The sequence below is a fragment of the Agelaius tricolor genome, unplaced genomic scaffold (assembly GCF_023055355.1).
Source record: "Agelaius tricolor isolate 1412-34295 unplaced genomic scaffold, bAgeTri1.0.p SCAF_6, whole genome shotgun sequence".
NCBI lineage: Eukaryota > Metazoa > Chordata > Aves > Passeriformes > Icteridae > Agelaius > Agelaius tricolor.
In genome coordinates this window covers 26,948,198-26,974,291 of record NW_027269266.1, presented here as the reverse complement: position 1 = coordinate 26,974,291, position 26,094 = coordinate 26,948,198, and the positions used below count along the sequence as shown (strand labels likewise).

The following is a 26,094-nucleotide window of genomic DNA, read 5'->3' as shown; positions in this document are numbered from 1 at the left end:
AAAATCTTGCTGTCTGCTTTCTGAAAACTGTGTATCATCACTTTTTTAGTTGTTTTGCTGTATTTAATGCCAAATATTACAAAAATAGCAAAACTGCTCTATGGGCCTTACATTTAATATTTTTTCCTAGTTGAGATGGGATTAGTAGGAAAAATGATTAGAGACTTAGAGCATTATAATATGGGGAATTTCTCTTTGTTCTTATCTTCCATAGTACAAATTCAATTTAATTTATAGCTCATTAAACAAACTTTCTATTTCTGTTGTGTTTCCGGAACATTTTTCTCTTTTCTCTTTGTCATTATTTAATTTCTTGAAAATATTGCAAGTTAGTGTGAGTTAATATTTGGAAGTGTCCAAGGTCAGGCTGGATGGGGCTTTGAGCAACCTGGTCTTGTGGAAGATGTCCCTGCCCATGGCAGGGGGTTGGAAACAGTTGATCTTTAAGGTCCCTTCCAACCCAAGCCTTTCTGTGGTCTATTATTTTACCTGTATGCATCCATCAGTTTTTCTCTGACCTCTTTATTTAAGGTTATCTTTCTACTCTTTGCATATAGTTCATTGGTTTAATTTTTTTTTCTTAAAGCAAGAATAAAGTACTTTTATATAATAGTAACTAACAAAGATCTCTTAGTTTTCATATATCTAGGATCCCATCTGTAGCCTCTAATGTTGGAAAAAGAAAATCTCACCACCTTTTCATGAATATTCACTAATATGGACTAATTCCTCCCAGTGTATCCTGAATGGAGTAATTTAATAACTTCTAATTACAGAAGTTACAGTTGTGACATCTAATTAAAATTTTAAAATACAGTGAAGTGAAGGATTTTAAAACTGTAATTGAGGTATTTTCATTTGCTGTGGTTGTCAGTCCAGTTAAAGCTCAGCATTTTGTCCTGAATTCAGGACACTTTTTTCCTTAGAAAGGAGAGAAGCAGCTCTTGTGTGCTTTTGCTTCTGATATAATTTGCAAATTTGGCCATTCTGGGAATAGACTGATCCCTCATTCTGAGGAAGTAGCTCAGTTATTTAAGAAGTAACTTTGAGCATTTAGTGGCTGTATCTGCATACTAAAATTGTTTTGCTGAAAACATTTCTATTTAAAATGGAAATGTGTCATTGCATGGCCAACTTTGTCACAAGTCCTTTGGTATTTTGAAAAACCTGTAAAGACCTGAGTCTCTGGAAGGGGCTGTACTGTAACTGTACAATACCATACTGAATCCTTACAGTGACAGAGTGTACATCATAAGCTGTATTCTTCTCAAATTCTTCTCTCCTGTCTCTTTTCAAGTGTTTCATGCCAAGTATTACCTCTCTTAGTGCTTTCAGTCTCAAAGAGACCTTGCACTGGCTCTTTGTAAATTGCAATCCTTATTCTTTTGTAGAAGTGACCCAAATTGTCCCTGCTTCCCATGTGAGTCAGCTCACAGACCAAGCAGAATAGGTAACTGCTTCACTTATGCTGAAACCTTTTTCCCAGCCAAGTTGCTAAACTAAGTGTCTCTTATCTGCTTGGCCACTGGCTTTCATAAAGTTTACAAGAATTTGTCATCCTGGAGATTTCTCCCCATCCTAGGGAAATATTATGAAGGAGCATAGATGCATTTGTAACAACACCAGATATTTTAAGCTTTTCTACTGAAATCAAATGGGGATTATTTAAAATGCTGTTGTATCATAAAATTATAGAAAGGTAAGGGTTTGGAGGAGACCTTAAAGATTTTCTAGTTTCAAGGCCCTCTGCTTTAGGCAGGGATACTTCTCACTAGGACAGGTTGCTCAAAGCACCATCCAGCCTGGCCTTGAACATGGCCAGGGCTGGGACACCCATACCTTTCTGGGCAACCCATTCCAGTGCCTCATCACCCTCACATTAACAAATTTCTTCCTAGTATCTAATCTAAATTTCCCCTCTTTCAATTTTTACCCCTTTTTCCTTGTTCCATCAGTGCAGTTCCTGACTAGAAGTCCCTCTGTATCTTCCCTGTAGGCTCCACAAGGATTCTGGAAAGTTGATAGGAGGTATCCATGCAATCTTCTCTTCTCCAGGCTGAACAGTCCCAGATTTCTCAGCCTGAAATATGTCTTAGTTTTCTAGCAGTAAAATCAGCTTTGCATTAAATATTCCATCATTGTTAAAAGCTGAAAGTTGTTTTAAAAGCAGAGTACTATTTGGGTAAGACCTGAATTTACAGTCATCTCAAAAAATAAATTGAGTTTTAGCTTTATGATGACCATCACAGAATTAAAAACCAAACCAAAACCAACAAACCAAATACAATAAAACAGGAGATTGTTGAACTTTGACAATTGCAAGATGTGTGTCTATTTTGTGAGGGTAGTAAGGAGCTGGAGAAGTCCCTGTATCTCTTACTCCAGAACTCCATATATCATAGCAATTCTGATGTTTGCAGCATTATTTGGAATTGTTGAACAAGATGATTTCTCCCTTTCCCTTCCACCAGTCCTGCTTCCCTCAGTATCTATGTCAGGTGGAGCCTCCTACAGAAGAATCAGGGATCAATCAATAAAGAGTAGAAGTGGTGCATAATGTCTGAAATTCCAACTCACAAGTGCTAAAACACTGCACCAAGAATAACTGTATGCAGGTGGATGACTATTCATGCATATGCAAATGCACAATATCAAGGAGATAGCTTCCAGATAATAAGCCTGAATATATAAGTGATAGAAATTAGCACAATTTTCAGCATCACGATTGGGTTTTGTTCTGAAAGGGGCTGTACATGTTTATTCATATTAGCAGACAGACAGAAGTAATTCCATTCAAGACAGTTTTGAAAATAAGGGCTAATCAAAGTGTTTGTTATACATTGAAACAGACTCAGCATTGCAAAGCTATTGAAACTAAAATATTATAAAAACTCTTAAAGCAATTAAAGAAAACAGAAGAAACATTAAATTAGTTGGTATACTCAAAATCTGAGTGCAAAAAAATTAGCCTAAGAAGTTTAACTAAGGAAGTAGCAAATGAATGCATTGTATTTATTGTTTGGTTTCCTGATTTTGGTTTCATTTAGGTATTAGAAGCAAACATTTCCTATGCCATACAGCTATAAGGCTGTAGTTCATATAAGCCAGGTGAATATAGACAGTCCCATGGACTCATTTTATGTTAGAGATCAAACCAAATTTGCTACTCCATTGTTCTGGCACTGCATAAATATTCACATCAGAGAAACTCCTTGCTCCAGATAATTTCAGTCTAGAGAAGTAAAACATATATAAGTGGTAATAGGCTTGCTGTAAAATAGTATAAATGACTGATTAGATTATCTAGGCAAACACTTAATATCAAGTTCCACATATGTGGTTCTTGCATCTTGCTGTTTAATGCTAAATTCAATATGTCACTTATTCTTTAAAGCTTAGAAACTGGTGTAGCACATATCCATATATCCAAAAATGGCTCTAGTCTTCATGGTTGAGACATCATGGTAATTTATGGAAAAGCTGAACCAGCATCAAAAGCAAATTCAAAGCATAGTCATTGATCTAATAGACATTTCAGGGCATCTCCAACAGGTATTCACATCATCTTAAAAGTACCATCATTTATTTTTTAAAATTTATCAGGAGAATGAGAAACCAACAACCTCAAAACCAGAGGAAGCTGTTTCAAACATTTTCTGAAGGGGTTCAAAGTCCTCTCCTCCACACTGACAGAATTTTAACATTCAGTCTGTTCTTGGTGGAATATGTCTCTGTCACTTCTTTGATTTAAAGAAATTTTATTGTATCAAAATTCAGTTCATCACATGGCTTTATAGACCCCCTAGGTGGAAAAGCATCCTGGAATCCAGAAGAAGCAGAAGGTGGAATCAAGTTCTTGGCCCTCAGTAGGAGTATCAGTACAGTACCGTTCTTGTGCTTTGTCTGAGTCACCTTTTCTGTATTGGTTGGCATTCACAGGTAGCTAGGATGATGAATTATCTTCCTGTGAAGGAAGATTTGCAGATTTGTGAGGTTTCAGAAAGAGAAATCTGAACTAGGCCACTCGGGTCATGTACCTAACCACTGGGCAACCCTGGGCAATCTGCTCTTGGTGACGCTGATTGAGGCAGGAGGGTACAACCAGATGACCTCCAAAGCTCCCTCCAACCTCAGCCATTCTGAGATTCTGCTAAGTTTTTGAAACATTACCTCTTTGACTTCTGGCATTATTTCTGAGTGAAAAATCAATTTCCCTGTGGTTTGTATAGACTTTGATTGAGTATTTACAGTGGGAATGATTGAAATGTGTATTATATTTAGTCTCCTGAAGGGGATATGAAAGCAAATGGCCTACTGGTGGCCTAGGCATTGATCTATGAAGTACCAACAAAAATAAGAAATTTGTGGATATCTTTGAAAGTAGAAATTTAGTTACATGTTTTTTTTTTTTCTTTCTGACTGAATACATGATGAGCCAATAGCAGAACCAGAGTAGACAGCAAAATTACCTAAGCTCACTACTGAGTGCTTTACTCACAGGATCCTGCTGCTCTTAAAAGCCAGTTCCCTTGTTTTTGTCCTATTTACATGCTGTAAATCTAGAATAATCTATGTTGATGTCTGTGACAGTACAACTAGAAGAGAACTTAGCAAAATACAAAGGCAAAAACACATTGATAAACTTCTACAATTTTCACTGGAAGCCATATGTGAATCTGTTCTCAGAGTTTTTTGTTACATACATGTTCAAAATACTAAAAGACACAAGCATTTTAATGATAGAAAAAAGTAATGAGAATAGAAATTTTATTAACTTTTAACAAAACATATATAAAACCAAGTTACTTGAAGTATCTGTAACACTGATTTGTATAGTACATTTAAATACTTTAAAATATATCAGTAAGAAAAGGCAGCAGCATCAAGTACATAAAAGTAAAATTCTTTAGGGATCTACTTTATTTTAGATGTAACAAAATATCCTTTATTACTTTGTTATAAAATATGTTGTTCAACTGATTTAAATAGATCTCTGACATTTCAGCAAAACAAAACTCAGATGAAGAAAAAGGAAAATCCTAAATTCCACCACAAACTATACAAGAACCTGAGATTTAAGGCCTATATGTAGAGTAGGTGCTAACTAGCCTACTTGCCACTATTGTTTTCTCTTCTTTTTCTGATTGTCTTGAATCCAACAAAAGTTTATTTTTGAAGCTGCTGGTGGCTTCCTTGTTACTAGCTTGAAGAAAAAGTACTCTTAATTTTTTTCACTGTTCAGCCCACCTTTCCTGCTTTCCTTACTTAAATTTCACTGATACAAGCCATTTTTGGAGATACTCTTCCACATTCATTCCATCAGCCCTCTGGGAAACCTTTCTTTTAAAGTAATTAAATGTAATTAGTTCTATCATCTCTTACTATTTTTTTTCCAATTTCCTTTTAGAGATAATTCTTCTTAACTATTTCTAATTTATTTCAGCTTTCAAGTTCTGCTCATTTTCAGCCATAATACCTCTTGAATATATAGAATAATATTACCCAAACCCTAAGTCTTGATGTTGATTCTGTTGTTAATTGTTCTCACCAGTTAGGTACACTCATGCTAATATAGTTTGATATGTAACTCTAGCTTAATATACCTCCATAGTATATCTCCTATCTGTTGTTTTTCCAAAAAAAATTTTCTTCTAAACACGTTTAATGAAAATGCAGATGAAGTAGGGCCAATTAGTTAGGTCTAACTAGTTAGAAATGCAAATTTTGAATTCTTTTAGTTCACTTGATGGTTTTATGACAAGTTATGCTCAAATATTGTGAATGACAGGCATATGTGTACTTTTTAATTTCAACCGTACTTTAAAATAATTTATTATAATTCTTGTTCTTTTTCTGATGCTGAATTTTTATAGGCTGCTTTTTCAAGCTGAGGAAAATTGTAATACCATTAGTTTGCTATATGTTCCTTTTCCTTTCTGCTCTTTCTCTATGCTGCGTCTACCAGGAAAATGTTGCCATTTTCTTTTCTGGTTTACACTAAATGCTTTTCATTTTCATGGAACTTTCTAGATTGAATTAAACCTATTTTTCTCTTCCTTACTGATTCATTAGTTCTTTAGTCAGCTATGTCTGTACTGATACTTATTTAATTATAATCCACAAAAGTTCTATACTGCCTCTGTGGCAGACATACATTCTATGTTACCTCTGTCAATTCATCTAGGTAACAGTAGCTATGCTAACTTCTGTCTTTCTCATCAGAAATAATGCAGGGAGATGATTGTTACAAATTTCTCCTGCATATTTATCTTTTAAGACATGACATCCCACTGTTGGCCTTTCATTAATCCACCTGTGCGAAGCACATGTGCAGGCATGATATTTAACATAACCAACGTGAGCAAAGCAAAATCTAGAGGAAATTTATAAAACAGAGGAAGAAAGACTCTACACTCAGGAGTCCCTCAATATCTTTCATTTTGTATTTTACTGACAGGAATGACCTCTGCACTAGATGATTACTGTGAATGAACTAAAAGCATCTAAGTTTAATAATTCTGTCCATCAGTTCTTTTAACAATTACAGAGATTATATTATGCCTCAATTGTTCTTGAACTAAGTTTAAACTATAACAAAAAGCCTTTCTGTAACAATTACATTGGTCATTGAATGTTAAATAGGGATTCTACCATATGTGTTAAAATTCAACAAATGTTTAAGGATATGTTCTATCTTTTCACGCAGTTAAGACAGTTCAGTAAACATACATATGGTAATTAATCTTAAAACCATAATTTAAAATTAAATGCATATTTGCGATATATAAATAAATATATCTTTTTTGATGTCTACTAGCCATATGCTTCTTTTTTATATCCTGCATACATATAGAATTAAATGTAGTGAAAAAATATGCATATTACTCTTCTAATGCTACATCCAGAAGCAGACAGTAAGCACATTTTGCCCCTTACCTCCTGGCCTGGTTAGGTACTATAATATTTGTATAGAGCTCTGTAGTCTTTACATTTTAGTGTTTCAGAATGAGTGAGGTGTTAGACATCTGCATCTTAAGTAATCTTTAACTAAATAATATCTTGTCAGACTGAGCAAACATCTCTCATTTAGTATGGCTAAGGGCTCATTCCTGCATCCAGTTAAAACAAACAGTATCTTTCATGTGGATTTTAGAAGCTTGTCAACCCATTGCTCCATTATAGCTCTGAAAATACTCCCACTGACCTAAGGTTGGCCAAGGTCCCTCTTTGAAGTAGGAACAACAGAGGGAAAAAAAAACCAACTGTACATGGAAGGTAAAGATGAGAGTAAGTTGTGAGGGAAAAAAGGTTTAAATTCACTGAAAGGTACTCTACTGTACTGCCTTTGTCCTTACTTCTTTTGTACTTGTCATTTCTTCCTTTAATGCACTAGAGATAATATTATGAAACTAGAGCTCAGACAAACCCATTAGTAACTTGAGCATTGTTACACCTATATGTCAATCTGTATAACCACTAGGGTTGTCCAGCCTGTAAAGGATTTGGGGAGATGTAACAGTAGCCCATGGAATTAAATGAATGAGGCATCTAACAGGAAGGAAGGGATGTGCTCTTCATAGTTAGGCGTGGGGGGAAGACATGGGGTTATGGGCATAAGTGGAAATGAGAGGTTCAGGCTTGATATATGGAAAACCAACTTCACCATGAGGATGCTCCAGCACTAATCATATTGCCCACAGAAGTTATGATGTCTCCATCTTTTGAATTCAGCCCCTTAGCCTGATCTGATTTCATCCTAACTAGAGATGTCCTAAGTCTTTTCAGCCAGAATTATCCCATGACACATTGTTCAAGGTGTGATCTATAAAATACTCGTTGGAGGGGGCTAATAACACCCCTAGTTACTGCCCAGGATGGCACTGGCTTTCTTCTCTGCCAGGACTCAACGCTCATGCTCAGCTTGCTGTCTGACAAAACTCTTGGGGCTTTTTCAAAAGAGTTGGTCTCCAGCTAGGCCTCATCACTGAGGGTTTTTATTTTCCAAGTGCAGGGCTTTGCATTTCACAAGGTTTCTGTCAGACCTTTCCTCCAGCATGTCTCAGTCCCTCTGGATGGCAGTCCTCCTTTGGCAGGGGTTAGTCTTCTCACCTGCAGACTTTAAGAACAAGTACTCCTGTGTGTCCTTCAGGTCACTGATAAAGATGTAAGGACATATCCTTTATCCTTAAAGATATAAAGATATATTCCTAGGTCATAACACTTCCTATTAGAATTTAGATAGAGTACAGCCCATTAACCAATATCCTCTGAGCCCAGCCATCCGACCAGTTGCACATGTATCTAGTTTCCACCAATCCAGTCTGTTATGTCCCAACTTGGACAGGAGACTGTTGTGAGAATAAGCATAGAAAACCTTGCAAAAGCCAAGATAAGTACCATCCACTGGTACTTCCATTTTTCTCTCATCCATATATTCAGTCAGTTCATCACAGAGGACAGTCAAATTGATCAGGCTAGATATACCCTTAGTAAATTCATGTAGATTGCTCCCACACATCCTGCTGTCCTTCATATGACTCAGAATGTATTCCAAGAGGAGTCAGCCTAGGATTCTCCCAGGGCAGAAGTAAGACTGATCTGTAGCACTTGGATCAAGCAAACAATCTTGTGTGCCAGTGTTAATTCACCAGGTCTGAATTTAGATGCTTTCAGTCTTAAATCATAATTACATTAATGAAAGAATAGCTAAAGGTTCTGTTAGAGTATCTGGTATACTAGATAACAAGCCCAGAAAAATAGTTCAGCAGATTAATGACATTTCCTCTAGTTTCTCAACAGTCCTTGATTTTCTCAAGTACAAATGTATGTTCTGTGGCTTATTTTCTTTCAGCTACCCTAGCTTTTATACACACACACACACATATATGTGAATATATATACACATGTAGAATATCAGTAATATGAGTCATAGTAGACCTACAAATGCCTCTGGGTATTTTGAGTATTTCACAAGAATTTTTCCCATCCCAACTGCGTCAATTGGTATAGGTATATTGCTGTGTAAATAAGTATATGGGTCAAGTGGACTATATATACTATTCTATGGTATATCATTATCACTACAATAACTAATGTAAGTGATATCAGCATAATCTATAAAAGGTCTTGTTTCTGATGAAATGGTTTGATTCCTTTGGATCCCTATTACTCATTGCTTGTAAATTTGCTGTTTCTGGGAGGGAGTAATGTAGTCTACTCCATACTGACATTTTCTGATGAAAACACATGAAGTATAGAATTACTGTGAAGAAAGTTGTTTCTTTTTTTCACTTAATTCCATTTTCTCCACAAAACCCTTCATATAGTGTAAAAATGTTCTAAGGTAGATGAATCAAATTTTGATAAGGTTAATTTTTTCTTTAACAAATTTGGTGAACTACAGTTGTTTCTTAAAACCATATATTGTGAAAAATACTTTCTTTATATATAGCTTGCTGTTACCTTAGCTGACATGGAGTCAGACTACTTTTCATTAGTTTGCACCTGTGATGTAGAGTAATGCCACTACTGAAGTCAGATTTATAAGTGTGAACCCTATTTATTTCAAAACTACTAACATACTATAACTGCAGATGACTTTTGCAATATATGAAAAACAAATAAAACATATTGGAAGCTGAAAATAATTTTTCTGTTAGGATTCTCAAGTTAGGTGCTTTATTCTTTCATGAATCATATAAAAATGTAGGGCTCCAAGTTCATCATAGTTTTATTAAATGAGCAACTTAAAGTCACGCTTAGCAACAAAATTCATTTAAATATCCAAACACAGATCTTTGTATATAGTATAATAAATTTAATATTTAAAATTCTGGCTGTGGCTTCTAGACATCTGTTATTTTCTTTGCTGTGAGGGAGTGAGCTGTTAACAGACAAACTCTTGACATATTTTAATCTGCTTATGGTAGGAGCTTGATTAAAGGAGGGGAGGACAGGAGCATATACAGTTTGGGCAGCATCCTGCTTCTGGAACAGGAGGATGGAACTCTATATTGAAACCAGAACAAAGATGCCTATGCAAATGTGCTATGCACAAAGGCTGCCACTGAGCTCTGTGCTGAGGAAGCCCTTAGCCACAAACCATAACCCATCTATCCCCATCCTCTACCTGTTCTCAAAACAGCACATAATACAGCAATGCTTCTAAAAATAGGCATGTGGATAGCAATCTCCTAAATATTTTCCAGTGGAAAAATGAATCTTAATGTTAGAGTCCTTCAGTTTGACATCTTTCATTGATCTTTCACAGCTCAGCTGTACTGAGTTGGCTTGCACCTGTGTGAAGGTTGTTGCTTTCCTAGGGCAAATGAAATGTTGAATGAAGGAGTTAAGTTTTCTTCCTGTGTCATAAGACCTCCAAATTTTTCTTTGGAGTTTTAAAGCTACAAGGGTCAATGGAGTTGTCATTCCAAACTGCAAATGAACTTGTGGGACCTTTGCCATTTCAATAGGAACTGAAGTTGGACTCTGTTTTAATACACAGCAGAAGAGAACAGTAAAGGCCTAAGTTAAGTGAATATATGGAAATTCTGCACAATATAAGAAAATGTATTTTTAATTAGGATCACATTTTTTGCAGCAATTTTTATTTTTTATATGACCATGTGTAACTGAGAGTGCTTCAAAGCAATTTTTAAGGCAATATCATGATTCAAAAGCTGCCCTCTGCCCCCTACCATGAGATGTAACATTTTATTGCAAGACCTATAAAAATTTTGTGTTGTACTGGAATGATTTATTACAATTAAGTAAATACTCACTGTATTTCAGTGTTTTGATCCATATTTAGTAACTTGAGGCTCAAATATACTGGGACTGAATTCCTCCCCTGGGAGAAAAATAATCTCTCCTAATCAGTGTTTTAAAGGGAAAGCAATAGATTAGATAGGGGGAACTAAAGGCAAGTACTTGGCATGTGCAATTGTGAAGCTGGCATTTGGAAAGATATTTATAAGGTTGTCCACTGGATGTCAATTTAAAGGCTAATAGGTATGATGCTATGCATTTGAGAACATATTTTTCCAAAGTTACAGAAAAGTTGTTGTTTCTTTTGGTTTTGTGAGAACATGAAGAGAATTAAATGGATTATTTAGAATACAATCAGAGTTCATTTAAGACAATCAAAACTACATCAAAATGAAATTTTAGTTATGCCTTTGTATCACTGAGTATATGGTATAAATATGTACTTATGGCATTATATAACATAAAGTTACATTTTACTTATACATAGGAAGCTCATCTAAATTTTTGAACTCTTTTGTTAAACAAAAAGTTGGAGTGTCAATGAGTTTTGGAAATATGCTAATTCAAAACACTTAAATATCTTTAATGGTGGTTTGGAGAAGCTAATTTATAGAGAGCAGGTACCATTTATGCTGAGGAAACCATGTTCAGTGTACTAGGTGAATTAAGGAATTCTTTAGGAAACCTCTCTATAAACAAAATCAGGCTGGCATGGTTTTGCATGGTTCCTAAAATAAAGAGGATTCCAATAATTTCTAGCACTTGTGTCTTATGAAAATTAAACTCTTTAAATGCACATTTTGGAAAGGAAGAATGGATACATGTACAAAAGAAACCAAAAAATGCTGGTAAATATTTTTTATTTTCAAACTTCAATGGATTTATTATATAAAATTATTAGCAATATACTAAATTTCATCTACATTGCCTAAAACATTTTTCAAAGCTAGTCTTTTAGTGCCAAAGATCATCAAAGTGAATATAAATAGAAATTAATGTCATTATAATTAAACATAGAATCAGGTTCCCAGCTTAAGTTCTGAGGCTTATCTGATCACTAAAGACTTGGTGAAGATGGAAGTTGGTAGTGCATAGAAATCTCTCATTAAACACACTGGGAACCTGTCAGTGAAAGTTTGATCAGCTCCCTAGTTTTGTCTTGCTAAATGGTAGGCACTGGCACAAAGACATTAATTTCCATGCTGTTGGTATTCTGGTCCCTCTTTTTTTTTTTTTCTTTCTGACTAAATCTGCAAATTCTTACAGGCCCTAGCTGGGTTGTTGCTACCCTCAGAGAGGTTCCGAAACAGGTGCTGGAGGAAAGCAGGGGCCCAGGGCAGCGTTCCGCGGAGCGGGCTAAGCGAAGGTCCCTCGGCCGTACGGAGACTGGCGAGCCGGGCACAGGGGCTGCTGCTGAGGCGGCTGCCGGGCCGGGCACTGGGCCGGCCTTGCCGGGGCACGGCGGCTGCCGAGGACCGGACGGTGCCGTGGCAGGGAGGGCGCAGTCTCTCCCAGCTCCTTGAGCCGCGGGCTCCGGCGGCGCAGTGCCCGCGCACCTGCGTGGGAGCCGCTCCACGGCCGCCGCCTTTTCCCGGCGCCCCGCGGCAGCTCCGGCCGGGCAGGTAGGAGAGGGGCGGGCCGCGCTCGGCCCTCCGTGCCCGCTGCCACAGCCCCGCCAGCTCGCAGCGGGGAGGGCGACCGGCAGCCCTGGGCGGTCGCCATCGGCGGGGAGAGCCCGTAAACTTTGGGTAAGTGTTGCACGGGCTTAGCGCCTCTCGGCGCGGGGCAGCGGGTGGAGAAAGGGGAGCGGGGCTTTGCGGAGCGCTGCGCGGGTCTTGCCGCACCGCTGCTCCAGCGCGGAGCGGGCGCGGAGTCGGCGGGCGGCGCCCGGGGGATGCGGGCGCTGGACAACAGGTACGGGCAGCTGCGCGGGGGCGGGAGGGGCTGCGGAGGGGCGTCTGTGTGTGTGTGTGTGTTTGTATGTGTGTGTGTATGTATGTGTGTGTGAGTGTGTGTGTGTGTGTCGCTTCTCCCCTCCCCCTGCCGCCCGGCCGGGAAGGGGGTGGGAGATGTGCTGGCGCACCGCCGCTTAAAACCGCGCCGCCCGGAGGCGCCTGCCCGTTCCCGAGAGGAGGGCGGCTGCCGGCTCCGCGCTGTGCCGCGGAGAGCGGCGAGAAGCGGGGCCGAGGGCGGCCGTGACCCCGCGGGGCCGGGCCGGGCGCGCTGGGCTGCGGCAGCCGGCGGCGAGGCGGGGCGGGGGGCTGAGGGCGGCGGTGTCGCCGCCGTCGCTGGCGGTGGCCCGGCTGGATGGCCGGTCCCGCGGCTGCCCAGGGCGCCGGGCTCTCTCGCATCCCGGGGCCGAGCGTTCCCTCCGCCCGCATCGCACTGCAGTAAGTTCGCGAGTCGCTGGGCGGCCGGAGCGGTGGGAGCCGCGGAACTGGGGGGGCCGCGATGCGCGGCTGGGTGTCTGGGCGTAGTGAAGGGGCTAAGGTGAAAGTTGTAGCTTACCGCGGGGTGTTGAATTTGTCACGACGCGTCGCTTTGGTTTCTAGTTACAGCCAATTTGCCTCGTCGACCTATATCACTTTGCTCAACCTCAGTCAGTGTCCTGATGCTGCCCCTGATTGCCGGGTTCACAGCGGTGAAGTGCTGAGGCATCCAGGGTAGATGCGAACACAGCGAGGGCAGGAAACAAAAGATGCAGATACAAACTTAGGCTTTAAAGGTTGCTCTTCTTAAACTTTACGTGTTGATGTTACGAGCTCGTTGTTGTGTTTTGGGTTTGTTTTGTTTTGGTGTTTTTTGTTTGTTTGTTTTGTGGCCCAGTGTTGTTCTGATTCTTTTTCAAGAACAGTTTTATTTATCAGAGGTGAATGTAATTACATTTTTCATTGTGAGTGTCCTGTTTTGGAGATGGATTAAAGGTTTTCTCATCAGATTACTGTATCGTAGGTATTGTTTTTCTGGTAAACAAGAGATTGTAGGGTCTTCAGTTCTTCATTGTTTGACTGTTTTTCCGCAAATTTGGGTAGAACTTTATTAATTTTCAAAAGCAGTTTTGTCTGGTTGATATAAGGTTAGAGAAAAAAAAGGAAAACTTACAAAACCCTATCATAAAATAAAAAAGGTGATGCAACAGGATGGGGAAAACCAGTAATTGTATCAGGAGACACAGTCTTTTAAGTTTTTATAAAAGCTGGCTCAACGTTTCCTACTCCCATTTAGGTTAAATGACCTAATGTAGCAAGGTAATAGTTTTTCTTTGCACTTGAATGGTATGATGCACATATTTAGAAAGTCATTATGCGTCCAGGAAAAAATCCATAGCAAGAACCTAATATGCATTCCCAAATGACTGGACTTGTGCTATGCTTTATGGATAACATGACAGGACATAAGTCCCTTGCATCTCCCCAAAGTGGTAATCCAGTATTACTCAGAGCCTGAAATGTCTATCTAGTACAGAAGGAAAACAAGCATCAAGAAACATGGGGCATCACAAAGCAGCACTTTCCTCCAGGGGCTTCTCTTGTCTCTTGTTCGTTTGTCAAGGTAGAAGGACTTTGTTGTTGAACATGGCAGGGAAGACTGGAACAGTCCAACAGTCTGAAATGTTTGTGGAGTGATATGTTTTACACTGTGAATTTGAAATATTTGGGTACAATTGTTAATCTAATTTACAGGCCTGCGAATATCAGATGTTGCTGTTCTTAGGCAGGTTTAGGAAAAACCTCACTTCTTATACATTTTAAGGAAGAAGTATATATGAATGGTTACATGACAGCTGAAATCATCTTTTCTAAACACCTATAGGTGTCTTGAACAATATTTAGTAGCAATGTATGAATGAACAGATATTTTTTAAGACTTCATGCAGTACGAAAGTAATAAAGTTAATTGTTTCAAAGAGCACTAGATATTAGGTTTTTACTTATAAGAAGGTTCTGCACTGTTTCTGCTCTGGAACTGTCATTCAGGTGTCACTATAGGATGGACCTAGGTACCTTTTGCCTGTGGAATGAGATCACTGGAACAGGAATGAAGAGAATGATAAGAGAGTTGTAGGAAACCTGTTAGACCAGCGTTTTGATAAAGCAGAGTGTAAATAGCACATTTGGGAATAAAGGTAGTAATAGGTTAATACTGGAAAACTTCAGTCACCTGGCTGGAGAGATGGAGTGGGCTTCTTGTGTTTTGTGTGTGCATGTCAGCAGCACTGAGTTCTTGTGAGTGGCACATAGAGAATGAATGATAATAGCTTGAAGTCATGCATTATATTTAGTGTAGTAAAAGCTAACAGCATATAGCATAGAATCATGGAATATCTCAAGTTTTAAGTGATCTATAAAGATCATTGATTCCACCTCCCTGCTCCTCATAGGACTAACTAAAACTAAACTGTGTGACTAAGAGCATTGTGCAGATGCTCCTTGAGTATAGATAATACATGATGTTTCATTCTCTTTGAATTGTTAGGACCTTTATTAGAACATAAGCCTTCTGCATACCATTTTAACAAGTCTTTTTAAGGCCTCGATGAGATGTGGATGATGAAACATTTTCATCTGTATGTGGAATTATGGAAGAGTGGTGACAATTAGGAGTGAGTTACAGAAACAATTGGTCTTGTTCTGTGGTTTGGTGTGCTGGATCGAGAGGATTTCAGCCAGAATTCTACCTGTGGAAAGGAGAAGCTACTTGTGAAAGTTGTTTATGTTTATTTTTAAGTTATGATAAAGTCCTCCCAGTCAAATCTGAGAGACATCAATACTGTGCAATGCTGTGGAAGAAAAGGATGCTGGCCTCCTCAAAGCTCCCTACAGCTCGTTCCTTTCAAGTAAAGTTTGCAGCCTGCTTCAGGAATTCCCACCTGAGCTTTGCATTACTGTCTAAAGTGAAAAAGATATCAAGAATATGGACTACACCTTGCTCTGGATGTAATTCCCAATTTCTTTTACACTTGTGTAGATTAGGTTCCAGGTGTTAGTTACTCTGAAGGAATTATAGCATGCCACAGCCAGGTTAATCAATAGAAGTTGGTATAAAAGGTTAGAAACAAACATTTTATGAAAAGAATTCCATGTAAAGACCCTCTTGACCTTCAGTTGTGAGATTCTTCAGTCAGTTTTTTGTTTCCTGTAGCACTTACAGAATAATTAGTAACAGTAATAGAAGACTTAAGACAATTACTTGTCCGTAATTTCAGTTTTTCATAACAGTACTTCATTAATAATTTTCTCTTCAGAGACTTCTTTTATAGCTAAACCAGCAAATTCACAGTACTGGAAAGCTGAAGAAGTGACATGCTGGGTCCCACTGAGAAGAGTTTGATGTTTGTAGTTATTTTTAATACCTTGCCTAAAAGAGTGAAAAAAAGTTAAAGATTTGGGCTTTGAAACTGATATCTTGATTTTGTCAACCTGACCTAGTTTTCAGTACACTAATAATGCTCTTACTATGGATAAAAATGATCTGATGCAGGTAAAGTATTTAGGCTAATTCTGGAAATTGGGAAATAAATATTTATTTAGTTGGAATTGAGACGAGTAGCTGTCCCCAAACACCCAGTAAAACAGCTTTATGCAATGTAGAACACATTTTCTTTTTTAATTGTTTCTGAAGAAAATAAGACTTCTCTGAATAATGTTTGCAGCAGTATAGCCCTGAAGGGATATAGTTAGTTTGCCACAAGTTTAAAAGCTTAACAAATGTAAGTATTTGGAGGCTGTTAAATTATTTCTTGTCCTCTCCCTTAATACATGTTTGGAATGTAAGTGTACAACTCTGGCACTATTGTTTTGCCCTAAACAGTTTTTTAAAAAGTAAATAAAACAAAGAGAAGCAGAGTTGTAGACATGTTTGTCAGTTCAGTGTTGCTAATTAGACTTCCAATTCTGGGGACCGATTACCTTTTTATTTTTAGATGTTTGTTGTTTACTGTAGTAAATCATGACTAAAATGAACTCTAGATACTTCTTTCTTCTTTGTTAAGGATTTTAGGAATGACTTTTCTAATGGTGGGTGAAATATTTAGTTGTACAAATGCCATGAATTACTTAGTTACCTTAGGTTGATTTTCAGCCACATTTTGATTACTTGGTTTGAAATTGTTATGGTTTTTTTTTTTCATTAGACATTCAATGAGATGTCTAGTGCTCAGTAGCTGTAATAAGAAGCTCACTTTCTATTCCTAGCAGTAGTAGCAATCTAAAGAGATGTGATGAGAATTTTCACAAAAGTTTATGTTGGTGCATCCAAATCTGTGAGCTTTCTGCTGTGATATGCTGCTTTGCTTGCCTTTTGGGTTGCCTTGTGGTTGTTATGAAGCATTCCCATGTGGTGTTGGTTTAGTTGGGCAATGGGGAAAACTCACACAGTTAATAGAAATTTCTTTTCTCTTTTGTCCTTAGAGCATATTGTGTAAAGTAAAAGCAATGAGTCAAATTCATTCCCTTTGGTCTAAATTTTCCCCAGGCGGACACTTCTGATTTATACGGTTTGAGTTTGGAAATGACCTGAAATCAATCCTGGATGCTCTTGAAGTGCATGTGGCTTTTCCATGCAGTGACATATTTGTATGTTTGTGGTCTTAGAGAATTGAGAAGCTAAATTGAAGTGAATTAGAGGAATGGCAAATAGTAAGGCAGCTGAATCAGCCTAGGAGGAAATCTTAGGTAGTGTGAAATTGGCAAATTTTGCTGTCTTGTCTTCTGAAAGGAAAAAAAGTGGTTTTTTCTAAATCTAGAGGCTATGGCCTAGACATAAGAGTATGAACCAGTGTGTCCCTAGACTCAAGGGTCTGTTGCTGGTTTTGTCTCTTTAATTGTGGATTTTCTCCTGCTTCCTGGATGAATTTATGAATTAATCAAGTGACTGGGAGATAATGTTATGCCAGAAATAGGTTTTAAGTAGGGAAGAAAGAAAAATGAGAATAATAATAAAAAAAGAGATAACATTTATAGCCAAAACAATTTATACTGAAGTAGATGAAAACTGAAAGATTTGTGGTTACAAGCAGGAATGAATTAAGCAAGCAAAAGGAAATATATTTCTTACCTTTTTTTTTATTTTTTCAATTTTTTTTTCTACTTAGTCATCAATGAAAACCTTTTTCTAAAATTTAAAATTCCTTGAAAAGGTTTAGGTTTAGATATGTGAAATTGATTTAATCTCCTTTCTATAACCACAATGCTGCTTTTGTAGACCCCTAGAATATTTTACTCAATAGCTCTACTTTGCCTATTTCTTTAGATTTTGATAGCTTGGTCATAATTTAGAAATAAAGTGTTTAAAATATTAAAAATATATATTAGTGTGTCTATTCTATCTTCTGTTCAATATCTGAATACCATCTGGCTACCTTCTGTCTCTCCTATTATTACTAATGGAAAGTCAAAAGCACCTGCTGGGGGAAATTTTAATTTTAAGATGAGCATCCTTTATAGGTCAGTTGAAGCACATTCTGAATGTATCCAGGTCTCTCAATTCATTATAAAGGGTGCCTGGCTGGTGTGACTTGTTCACAGTTTAAAATACAATTTTGAGACATCCGTCTTTGTGTGAGATAAATTATACCCTTGGATATTTTCTCAGCAAGGAAGGTAAGGAAGAATTGAACTCCTAAGAAAGTGTCAAGTCTTCTCCATGCATTACTGAATACAAACAAAAAAGTAAAATAGCCTTAAAACAGTAGTTCATTAGAATGGGCCATGTACCAGAACTTAAATATCAAAGGACCTATTTTTAAACATATCTAAATAAACAAGTAGTCTGGAGCATTTCTATTTTTCTTCATGTCCCAAAACCGTAACAATAGCATGTTTTAACCAAAAAGTCTGTCTTAATTCATTGTTGATACACAATATTCCAGCAATGCTTTTTAGTGAAAAATAAAATTACAGACCTCTCTAGAAATTCTGGATTTACTTTGAAAATCTGAAGCCTTATGCATTTCGGTTTACTTTGTTCTACATGTCATACACATTGAAAAACTACTGGATCTGTGAAAAGGTTTGTCTTCATATGCTATTGTAAATTTAAAATTGTGTAGTACTGCAGCTTCTTCTGCTTGGGAAGTACAGTGGGTCATTTTGTCTGTTTTTACTTTAAAAGCATCAATGAAGATGTTTGTGTTTAAACTGCCTGACAACTTCTATGTCAAAGAATTCCAACCTTCTAAGCAATAGATGATCTCTTATAACAGAGATATAAAAATTTGCACTGCCCTTTGTTAGGCTTAGTGCTGTTGGCACAACTTATTTATTAGAAGTAGAATGACTATGACTGGAGGAATCCTGGGAAAACTCCCAGCTTTGAATATTAGATGTTATTAAAAACAGTATAGTACTCTGATAAGAGTGTTCTTTTACTTCCTCTTTAAATTTAAAATGTCAAGTGGTTATTTTCTTTTCCTCATATTGTAAAATATCATGTTCAGTTATGAAATGTTTTGCTTTTGTAAATTCAAAATAGTTACTCGTAAGAAAGCTTTATGTTCTGTCTCAGACTTTTTCCTATAAATATTCACCCAGAAACTACAAAACCAGCTTGTATGAGTGTTGAATATATTTTTCTACCCTGTATTGCACAGTACACCAGGGTGGTGATTTTTACATATCTCTGTTGGTGTTGAGACAGAGTCTTGATGAAGCTCCAGTACTTATATCTAGTTGCCTATTTAGTGAACAAGAACTTGTTCAAGTCTCTTCTAAAAATTTTTGTGTGTTCTTATTTTGGTCTGATGAGCTGATGAAGTTGGGTAGGTCGTCTGTCAATGACAGAAGAATTTGTAGAATCTTACAGTCTTCTGCCTAACAGGAACATATTCAGTCATATTTCAGTGGAGTTTAACAGGCAGGTAACTGCAAAGGACGCTAATAAGAATATGTGAGCTATAGAAAAGATTGTATACTTTTAAGAGCACTCCTAAAGGGTTTAGGCCTTATTCCCTCTGACCTTATCTCAGTTCAGGGCACATGCCTGATAACTGTGGTCACTCCATGAAGCTTTTTCATTTTGGATCTTACATTAGTGACTCAAAGTGCTGTCCATCTAAAGGAAGAGATGACCCTTTCAGTACCCTAATGTGATAATATATGGAGACAGTGAGTTCTACATGATCAGTCCAGGACCCTGACTAAAAGGATAATGACTCCTATGGGGGTGGAAGAATGCTTTCATCATCTGGAAACCTTGGGAGCGTCTGTAATTCATCCATAATTCATCTACCATCTCAAAGTAAAATGAAATAAAAGCATTATTTTCTAAATCCAAAAATAAACTACTGTGGAACGTGGACTTAATGACAGCAGTCGTAGAATTTAGACATTCCAGCTTTGTTTATTTGTACTAAAATCAGATCAAAATCTGTGTATCCTGACAAGTTACAACTCTTTGGATTTGCTATTCGGTCAAGCTCCAGTTTGTCTTACATTATTTACATTCTTGGCCAGTTTTCACTGGAGAGCCTCTCAAGCAGGAAAGGTTTTCCAGTTCTTGTACATATTTCTTGTCCCGTTTTGCAGTTTTCATTCAGATTCAAATGCTTCATCCCTTCCCCATATAGAGTTTTTAAATTTATTCAGGAAAAGTTTCATTACTCCTCCCCTGGTCTTGTTTGCTGCTCTCATTCTTTGGAAATGCAAATATGTATTTGACAGAGCAGGTGCCATCTCTTTTAAGCTGAAAGCAAATTATTAACCCATGAAGGAATGAAATGCTGTTCCTCTTCAGGGAACTTAATGCCCATATTCCAGTATGAGATCTTGTTTCTGAGCCTTGTGCTTTTCATATCAACATGTATGTTCATAACTATGCTTCATAATAACAAATGAACATGAATCACATGTGTAGATAATTATTGCATGTTAATATCAAAATTTATTTTCATCCATCTCTGTGTTTGAGGGACATGTGGACAGTGCACAGAGATGCATTTAACCTGTGTGTTTACTTTCTTTATATAACCTGAATGTCTCAAACACCTTAAACCAGTGTCTTCTACAGCCATTTAAATGTTTTAGGAATTTACAAGAAATAGTGTGGCTGTTTAAAGGAAAGCTCCTTGTGCAAAGCACAAAGTTTGGAGAGATTTTAAACTGTTAAAAAATCAAGCAGCTGAAGGCAGAACAGCTGTGGTAATGATTTTCAACCTGTGGGTGTTGAAGAAAAGAAGATAATACTGAGTCTTACCTTGTCTTCAACAATGTTGTCATTGATTCTTCAGATTTAACACATGCTCCACTGAATATTTTTTTAAAATAGCTTAAGAGAATCGAAGAAGAGGAGGGAAGAGTAGTTCATGACTGCATAACCATTCTAACTTAATACTTTAAAAGACTTATAGTACTATTAAACACCTTAATAAAATGGTTGTAAATAGCATCATGAAGACCTTACATATGATCATTAAGCTTATCATGGAGAAGAATCTTGTGTTTTGTAGATGGATTCTTCTGAAGAGTTGATAATGCAGATTACATTCCTCAGTATAGTTGAAGTTGGATTCTATAAATGATGGTGAGCACAATTACAACTAAAAGGGATGTTTTCATTGGTTATTATTTAGATATTTTTTGAAAAGTATATGTTGCCAGTAAAATACTTTGTATGCCGTTTCTCTGTTTTTGTGGGAGGTATGTGTTGTGTATGTGGCAAGTGAACACCCACATTACATAGTGTGGTAAACATTGTAGCATTTAGTTATTTTTTCCAGAGAAAAAGAATTTCTCTTCATCAGTTTGTCTGGTTTTGTTTGTTAGTTTGTTTGGGTGGGGTGGTTATGTGCTTGGGGTTTTTGTTGGTTTTTTTCAGCACACTTTCAGTACTGAAAGTTCACTGTGGTTTATATATATCCTTATCAAGGTACTATTAGTGGGGCAGGTGAAAGGGATCGTTCTTCATCCTTCTTAAAAGCATAAGGATAGCTTTACTGGATGAAAGGCTGTCTGGACTAGTATGATGTCCCCAGTGATTATCAAGAAAAGAATAGAAGAATAGGCTGAGGATATCCAGAGTGTTCCTTCAGGTTCCAACACTCTCTACGCATTTATTATTTTACAGCTATCTGAGATAGGCCTGTTTCATTTTGAAGATGGAAGAATTCTAGTGTGCTCTTATTTTTTATGTTCCATCTTTTTTGTTCTCTTTTTCCAGTTCTGCTGTAATCAATTTGCAAATCCAAAAAAGCTCTGCATATTATTGAGAATGCAAGTATACCAGGGATCTACACAACGAAATACATTGTTTTATTCTGATTTTTTTCAGAATACTTTTATTTTTGAATGCTGTCAAGATCTTTTCTGATTATAGTTCAAATTTTTTATTATGTTTCTGAGTGGTAACTCATCAGTGATGAGCTCACTGCTCATCACTTTAAGTGTGTTGCTACGATTTTTTTAATGTCTATTACTTTAGATTTATCAATGCTGAGGTATATAAATCTATTCCAGTGGGAAGGGAAGGATAGCATTAGCAAACAAAAGGACAATCAAGCTATTAGAGGATTTAGTACCTACATCATACCTAAATTCTGTCTCAACTCTCTAAATCTTTTCCTGTACCTGTCCTTAAAAACATTTTGGTGCCTGTGTTAAATATTTTATTGGTATGGATATAATAAACAACTAGAATAAATCCATTGGAAAAGGGCTGTGTTTCTTTATGAATAATATGTGGTGAACTTAAAATTTTTTAGAAGATACCCTATGCAGCAATATAATGTGTAACACCCCTTCCATAAATTTACTCATTTAAAGAATTTTTAAAAACAAAAATATTTTTAAAATATTTTTGAAGGTTTAGTTTTTTTTTTTTGTTTTTCTGTGTTTTCCAATCTTCTAATCTTAACATACTACAAAATATTCTGCTGCCTAGTCCATAAATATTTGGACTTTGTTAATTTAGAACATGGGTTTGTTTATATAAGTATGCATGCCTTCTATATAAATTTCTATTGACTACATGCTGAATATGGCAGCAAATATTCATTGCAGTTGTGAACATGATTAAATTTGTAGCTGTCAGAATCCATCTGACAGTTTAGTTACTTACAGGAATTGCACTTTGATGTGGTAGCTGGAGAAACAGTTCTGACCCAAGTGATTAACCCTGGCTGGGGTCACATTAGATCTGAATGAAGTCCAGTACAAGAAAAATGTTTTTATTTCCCTCATATGCCCAACAGAAATCAGCTCTGTAACTGGGGCTACGTGCGTATGCATTACTACTAAATATTTGGCATTATATTGCAATAGTTCTGTGATTATTTTTACAAAAATCAACATCACCATGGTCATCCTCTTTTTATATAGCAGTGGGAACGTGGAGTTGGTATTGGTCACGTGGACCATTGTGCCTGGTCATTTACAGCCTGAGGAAACATGACATTAGATGCCTCATGCAGATTGGGTTCACTGAGCCTCAGTTTTGCACACCCTTATCAGAAGCCACAGAATGTCTCTGTGGAGTCTAAAACATAACCTAAGATTTATAATACAAGACTAGGTCATTAAAAAAATAATGTTACAAGAAGAGAGGACCAAATTCTCAGATAATTTTAGTTTAGGATAAAATCTAATACTGAGTCTGTCTGCTTTCTGTGCTCATCTGTGAAGATATTTAAGCAAAGCTGTTACTGTCATAATTTTTTAAGGTCTCATATTTTAAATACCAAAGAAGGTGTAAACAACATTACATCTTAATTTTTAAGTGTGACTATTCCCACTGGGAGGCTGTTTCCAAGGATTGTACTTCTGTGAATTTGATGATCACACTTAATTGAAAACAATATATTTCACACAAAATATTCTGTATGAACTACTCATCATTATTTATAATGCTTGTAAATAATAATACTTATAAAGTATGTAGCTTGGAATGACATCATTTTTTAATCCTTTTAGTAAAAGTTACTGTTCTGTGACATGTTATATAAATCTAAGAGAAATATTGTCTGGTATTTCATAGTCTGAACTAATGAGATAGACCTGTGCCCCTTGTTAGGTGTACAGTAAAATAATTTACATTGCAAAGAAATCAAGGCAATTTTAGCTCAGGAACATATGTCTTTAGTGAAAACTATTGAAAAGTTTCTGGACTAGTAAAATTAATGAATACTGAATGCTCTCAGATGACTGTATTAGTCTGTGAATCTGAACTTAAGAGGATAACTATGATAAAGCAAGGCAATGGTAAATGAGGAAGGCTGATGCTGTTAGATGCCTGTTCTTACTTCTTTTAAAGTTTACTTATTCTAAATTATACTGAGATATGATCAAGTTTTGATTAAAAACTTTTGAAGTTTTGATGAAAAAATGATGTATGGTTTAAAATCAGTGCACCATAATTCTTACTATTGAGGTGTGACCTCTGGTGTTGTGAGTTTATTTTCTGTGTGTTTCTCTAAGCTGTATTTGTGTCATTTCCCTTGCAGCAGATGCATTGAAGACATATGCAGATAGCTTCTATCAAGCTCATACTTTGAGGGAGTTAGATTACCTGCCTCTGGGGCTAGAACTTTTAAATTATTCTTCTGTTTGTCTGACCTTGCTATATTGAAACTGCTTACAATTCTGTTTTCTAGAAATTTGTGAAATATATGCATTAATTCTTAGAGAACTAAAATTTCAGTTATCAGTTTCAGATGTAGCCCTCTGTCCTAGACCACTGTTGTTTCTGTATACTGTTCTACATTGCTAATTAGCTGTGCATTATATGATAGTTATTTTTCTGTTATATAGATGCTATATTCTAGAGAATATAATATTCTAGAGAATTCTTTAGTAACAATTATATAGTTCTCATGCTGCATTAAAATCCATATTCAGTCATACATAGAACTAGGTCTTCAAAGTAAAAATCTCAGTTTCTATGTGTAAGCCTTTTCCTACACCATAGAATCATAGTCAGTGAAATGTGCATCAGATGAGCTCAGCTCAGAGTTGAGCTTATTCAACTTCCCTTATTGTTCATTCTTTTTTATAATATTTTGTAAGAAATACTTGTGACATTTCCTCAAACAGACCACCAGAAGAGCAGCTGAAGAAAGTTGTAGCTATGTCTGTGTTATGGTCCATCTTACATCCTCTGACTGCCCCTGCAGCCCTGGTTTTTACATCTCTGCTGCCGCCTCTTCCATTTCCATCTCCTTGAGCTGTTCCTGCTTTTCTTTTCCACTGGATGTTGATAATGCACTCGGGGGATTAGGAACTGTGAAAGTGGGACCTGCTTGGGCTCACTTCACTAGCAGCGCCTTATCACCATTTGGTGACTATGGAGGAGGCAACTACAGTTGAGAGAAACTGAATTTCTACTCTATATGTCAACTATTTTGTGTGGTTTTTTGGTGGTTTTTGTTTTGTGAGTTTTTTTGGGTTTTTTGTTTGTTTCTTTTTAATGTGTGTGTTGGTTTTTTGTTTTTGTTTCTGTCATTGTTTTTTGGTTTTGATGAAGTTAGTTTATTTAGCTGTGAGAGTGTGTGTGTCCCAAGACTGGGGGAAGCTGCCATGTTTAGGACATGAAGGGGAAAAAAAGAAAGCATTACAATATTTTTTTCCTGAATAATTATTGCCTTGCAGAGTAGGTGGGAGCTTCCCCCCTCCCCCACTCTTCTGAAATGGAATTCCAGTAAAATTGGAGAATACTTTCCTCTGTTTGACTTAATTGTGTCATTTTTAAATTTCTACATCTACTTTGGTTAGTACAGACTGGATTTAGGGGATAGTGAGTTTGCTGGTATCCTTTTACCAGTGGACAGTCACTGCCCAAATTGTCTCATAAGACACTGTCACACTTGATTTACATTTTCTTTCAGTGTGGATTGGCTGTATTTCCATAACAAAATATTTACTTTTCTACTTGGGATGATTACAACAATTAGTGATATGTGAAGAGTCATTCTCCTTTCTTGTTTTCTGAGTGCTGTGGCTAAAATTTAGCAGTGTGTAAAAGTGAGCAGCTCCTAGGCAAAGATGCTTAGAGTTGAATGAGTTTTTGCTTTTCAAATGAAGGAATGGACTGTATTATTTGTGTACATTGCACTCTGAGGATTGCCTCTTTAGACACCCGAAGTGCTACTGCCAAGGATGGTTGTGAGGGAGGATAACAGATTGACTGCCAGAGCAAAGCAGAAGTAAAAGTTTGGATGAACAACCAGGCACAGTCAAATATGTTCTGTAATTTTTCCCTCCACTTCTGTGTGTATGTATGAGAGAGATGTTTAGAGCTGCTTTCTTGATGGGTTAAAACACAGTGATAAATTGTGTGTTTGGGAGATACTCTGGAAATGCTGTTGGGTTTTTCAAAAGCCTGTTGACCTGAGTGGAAACG

The 26,094-nt window shown here is 37.1% G+C and overlaps 1 protein-coding gene across 6 annotated transcripts in view; it reads left to right on the top strand.

Moving 5' to 3' along the window:
• DGKB (diacylglycerol kinase beta) overlaps positions 1 to 26,094 on the top strand; it is a 378,935-nt gene that overhangs the window by 34,496 nt on the left and 318,345 nt on the right. For 2 of the 6 annotated variants that reach the window (XM_071429113.1, XM_071429108.1), the window contains exon 1: positions 12,850 to 13,157. The exons of 1 other annotated variant lie outside the window; for it this stretch is intronic. The gene's annotated coding sequence lies outside the window, so the exon portion shown is untranslated. Of the gene's footprint in view, positions 1 to 12,036; positions 12,516 to 12,848; positions 13,158 to 26,094 lie in introns of those variants that run through there. 3 more of the 6 variants (XM_071429109.1, XM_071429111.1, XM_071429112.1) reach the window with 3 other exon arrangements.